The following is a 5,000-nucleotide window of genomic DNA, read 5'->3' on the forward strand; positions in this document are numbered from 1 at the left end:
ATGATAAATGGAAGAAGGGAATAAAATGATGAATGATAAATGGAATAAGGAAATAGAATGATAAATGATAAATGGAATAAGGGAATAAAAGGATAAATGAGTGATTTTCTTTCATACGGAAGAGGATTATTATTATTATTATTATTTATTATTATTATTATATATATATATATTTTTTTTTGGGGGGGGGATTTATGATTAAGAAGAATGCTGAAGAAAAAATGATAAAGATTGATATCCTTTCGTACAGAAAAAAAAAATTCAGCTGTTAAATTATTAAGTTAAATTGTGATTAAGAAAGATGCTGAAGAAAAAAATTATAAAGACTGATTTGCTTTTAATCTGAAGAAAAATGCTAAGGAAAAGGTGATGAAGCTCTCCACTGAAGAAAAATACAGCCGTCACGTGTTAGAAATAAAGTTTAGAGAAAAAAAAAATGCGTCACAAGAACACATGAAGGCTCGGTGTTAAATACACTTGGAAACGGGCCCCAATTCATATTTCCCCGTTTAAAATGACAACTTTAGAGTAATTTTATTTATACCGAAGAGACTTTCTCACTAATTCATATTTTCGCAAGAATATGGACACACAAAGAGAAAGAACAATAAACGTCAGAAGAGGCAATTAATACCGCCACTCGAAGAGAGGAAGGATTCTAAATTAATTTGTTTCTTAATGACCTCCATTGTCTCATCGGGCAGCGGGAGAATCAAATAATAATGATAAAATGGAGAAAATATGGTTATGAATATGATTTTATTAATGATTATGAAATACATGGCGATGGGGAAGAGAGGCCAGGGCTAAAGCGTTGTTTCTTCATCAAGTAGAAAAGGTTATTTTTTATTAATTACTAATAGAGGAATATGTGTTTCTGTCCGTCTGTTGCATGTAGTTCGATATTGTATATGTGTTTGTGTGTGTGTGTGTGTGTGTGTGTGGTGTGTTGTGTCGTGTGTTGTGTGTGCTGTGTGTGTGTGTGAGTGAGTGTGTTTGTGTGTGGTGTGGTGTGCGTGGTGTGTGTGGTGGTCGTGTGTGTGGGTGGTGTGTGGTGTGTGTTGTGTGCTGTGTGTGTGATGAAGGGAGGAGGAGAGGGAGAGGGAAGAGGGATGAGAGAGAGAGGAGAGGGAGAGGAGAGAGGGAGAGAAAGAAGAGAGAGAAAGAGGAGAGAGAGAGATAAGAGGAATGAGAGAGGAGAGAGAGGGAGAGAGGGGGCGCGACGAGGAGAGGGGGGGAGAGAGAGGGAGAGATAGGGGAAGAGACGGAAGAGAGAGAGAGAGCGATAGACGCGCAGAGATGAGGAGAGATCATAGACCTGGAGGAGGGATGAGTAGAGCGAGAGGAGAGGCGAGAGGCAGAGAGAAGAGAGGGATGAGAACGGATAGAGGAGAGAGTGAAGAGAGATGGAGAGACGAAGTGGGAGAGAGAGACGACCGGTAGAGACAGGAGAAAGGAGAGCGACGAGGAGGGGAAGGAAGACGGAAGAGGAGGAGGAGAGAGAGAAGAGAGGAGAGACCGAGAGAAGAGGAGAGAGAGAGAGAGAAGAGAGAGGAGAGAAGGAGGGAGAGGCAGGAAGGAAGAGGGATGGGTGGGCAGAGAGTGGGGGAGAGGAGAGAGGAGGAGAGACGAGGGATGCGAGAGGGAGAGAGGGGGAGAGAGAGAAGCGAGAGCGAGAGACGTGAAGAGAGAGGAGACGAGAGAGACAGACAGACAGACAGACAGAGAGAAAAGAAGAGAGAGAAAATGGGGAGACAGACAGAGCGTCAGAGAGAGCAGGCGAAAGCGAGAGGGGGGGGGGGGGGTGCTTAAAGATGGCTTCGAGATATCAAAAGACAGAATCTTTAAGATGTTCTGAGTCACTAGAGTTTGATCTTGCTCAAAGGAAACTGCATAAATCATAAGATTCAACTAATGCGCGCGCAGATCTAGATTTAGATCTAAAGTCACAGAATATAGAAAACAATTATGATATCGAATCCTCTACACACAGCGTTTAAAACAAATACAAATATTCACTGAATATTAATCACATAAGTATAAATCCGTAAAATAATATATATGTGTATTCACACACATAATATATTTATAAAATGCGTTTACACACACACACACACACACACACACACAGACACACACACACACACACATACACACATACACATAAATGTACACATTCATATATATACCGTATACATATATGCCCGTGGCCTCCGTCTGAGAATAAGAGACTGGAACAAAGAGTAAAAGACTGAATAAGTAATAAAAATAATGGAATTCCAGCCGAACAACAAACGCGCGCGCCGACCCTGAGGCTGGCGGGTGATGCTGGGAGCCTCTTATTGCCCTTTTGGGAGTGCCGGGAAGATTTCATATCGGGAGGCAGGCGGGGAGGAGGCCCGAGGGGGGAAGGAATGGAAGGGGGGAGGCCGAGGGGGGAAAAGGGGGGGGAGTGGGGGAAGGGGGGAGGTGGGGGAAGGGGGAGGGAGGAGGATAGGTGGGGGGAGGAGGACGGGGGGAGCGGGGAGGGGTTTGGCGGGAGGGTGAGGGGAGGGAGGCCCCGAGGGGGGGAAAGGGAAGGAGGAGACGGAGGAGGGGGGGAAGGAAAAAAAAAGGAGGGAGAGGGGGCGGAGGGGAGGGGGCAGGGTTGACGGGGGAAGGAGAGGGGGCGAGAGTAGGAGGCGAGGGGGAGGAGGGCCGAGGGGGGAGGGAGGAAGAGGAGGGAGGGAGGGGGAGGAGGGAAGAGGGGGGAGAGGCCGGACCGAGGGGAAGGAGGAGGAGGGGGGAGGGGGAAGGAGGAGGTGGGAGGAGGTAGGTGGGCGCAGGGGAGGAGGCTGAGGGGGGAGGAGGAGGGCGAATTACGCGAAAGGTGGGAGGAGGCGGTAGGTGGGGGGAGAAGGGAAAGGAGAAAGGGAAGGGTGGATGATGAAAAGAGGAAGGAGGGGAATAGGGGGGGGAGGAGGGGGAATGAAGGGAGGAGAAGGAGAAGGAGGACAGGTGGGGGGAGGAGGAGGAGGAGAGGAGGAGGAAAGGGGAGGAGAGGGGAAGGGGAAGAAGGGGAGGTAGGGGCAGGAGAAGGAGAGGATACAGGGGGGAGGGAAGTAGAAAGAAGAGGAGGAGGAAGGAGGAGGAGGAGGAGGTGGAGGTGGAGGATGAGGGGGAGGAGAATGGAGGAGGTAATGGAGGGAGGGGAGGGAAAGAGAAAGCTAAGATGGCGAAAAGAGGGCAAAAAAGGAGAGGGGAAGGAGGAAAAGAGACGATGGATGAAAAGAAAGAAAGTAGGGGTATCGGAGGGGAGTGATGGGCGAAGGAGGAGGAGGAGGAGGAGGAGGAGGATAGGGGGAGGAAGGAGAGAAGAGGAGAAGGAAAAGAGGATGGGGAGGAGGAGGAGGATAGGAAGGAGGGAGAGGAGAGAGGGAATAGGGGGAGAAAGAGGAGAAGGAGGAGGAGGAGGAGGAGGAGGAGTGGGAAGGAAGAGAACAGGAGGAGGAGGAGGAGGAGAAGAGGAGAAGGAGGAGGAAGGAGAGGGGAGGAGTGAGGAGGAGGAGGAGGAGGTAGGAGAAAGGAAGAGGAGAGAAGGAAGAGGAGGAGGAGGATGGAAGAAGAGAAGGAGGAGAGGAATGGGGGGATGAGAGGGGCATGAGAAGGGAAGAGGAGGAGGAGGGAGAGGAGGAGGTAGGAGGGAGGAGGAGGAGGGGGAGGAGGAGGAGGAGGGGGAGGGGGAGGGGGAGGGGGAGGAGGAGGAGGAGGAGAGGAGGAATCGGGGGAGTAGAAGGAAGAGGAGTAGGAGGGAGGAGGAAGGAAGAGGAGAGGGAGGAAGAAGGAGTAGGAGGAGGAAAAGAAAAAAAAAAAAAAAAACAAAAAAAAGAGGAGGAGTGAGGGAGGGTAGGAGGAGGGAGGAGGGAGGAGGCGGAGAGGAGGATCTGCCTGAGGATGGGGGGGGAGGAGGAGGAGAAGGAGGGAGAGGGGGGAGAAGGGGGGGGGGGGGAGAAGGGGGAGAGGGAGAAGGAGAGGAGAGGAAAGGGGGGAGAGGGGGAGGGGAAAGGGGGGAAGGAAGGGAAGGAAAAGGGGGGAAGGGGGAACAGGGGAGGGGAGAGGGAGGAAAGGAGGAGGAGGAAGAGACGGAGAAGGAGGAGGAGGGAGGAGGAGGGGCAGGAGGAGGAGGAGGAAGATGAGGAGGAGGAGGAGGAAGAGAGGAAGAAGGGTTATGAGTGACAAATGCGGACAGCCAACGCGTGAGGACGGGACGAGGGAAGAGCCACGGCAGACGAAAAGGAACGAAAACTCACTGAACGGTTTGGAAAGAGGGCGAAGGGAGAGAGAATGAAGCAGGGAAGTGGAAGAGGCGAGAAGAAGGACAGATTCATCGAAGGCAGATGGAAAGATGGGACTGAATAATATATTGAAAATTGTAAAATAAATATTTATTGATTTGTGTTCTTTATCGATATATGATCACATCGACAGCTGGATATTAGGTTTTAAAGCTGATTAGAAACTGACATGTAGGCATACACAAAAAAAGAACCATCAGTAATGAGGTTTCAGTCAATAAAATAGTGACCCCCCCCCCCCCCCCCTACACACACACACACACCACACACACACAACACACACACCAACACACACACACACACACACACACACACACACACACACACACACACACACACACACACACACACACACAACCCCAACGAAAACACATACAACCCCTACAAACGCACAAACCCTAACCATACACCCTCCCCCCCCACACACACGTCCCCTACACACAGTCACCACCGCCTCATCATTAATACATTGTCGAGAGCAGCTAAAAGGCCACGTGCACCTCAGACGCTCAACGGAAAAGGTGCTTCCGAGAATGGAAACCTTGAAGAAATCCGATGTAATTCTAGAGCTAATTGCGTCTGTCGAAGGGACGAGAAGGAGAAAGCGAGAGTTAGGAGAAAGGGAGGAAGGAGGAGGGAGGAAAGGAGGGGAAGAAAAAAGGAAAA

General features: G+C 50.2%; 1 long non-coding RNA gene across 1 annotated transcript in view; it reads right to left on the minus strand.

Annotated features, from left to right (window-relative positions):
* Positions 1–5,000, minus strand: part of LOC119575098 — a 21,566-nt gene that overhangs the window by 7,249 nt on the left and 9,317 nt on the right. The gene's annotated exons all lie outside the window — the stretch shown is intronic.

Source organism: Penaeus monodon, chromosome 7 (assembly GCF_015228065.2).
Source record: "Penaeus monodon isolate SGIC_2016 chromosome 7, NSTDA_Pmon_1, whole genome shotgun sequence".
NCBI classification, from domain to species: Eukaryota; Metazoa; Arthropoda; class Malacostraca; order Decapoda; family Penaeidae; genus Penaeus; species Penaeus monodon.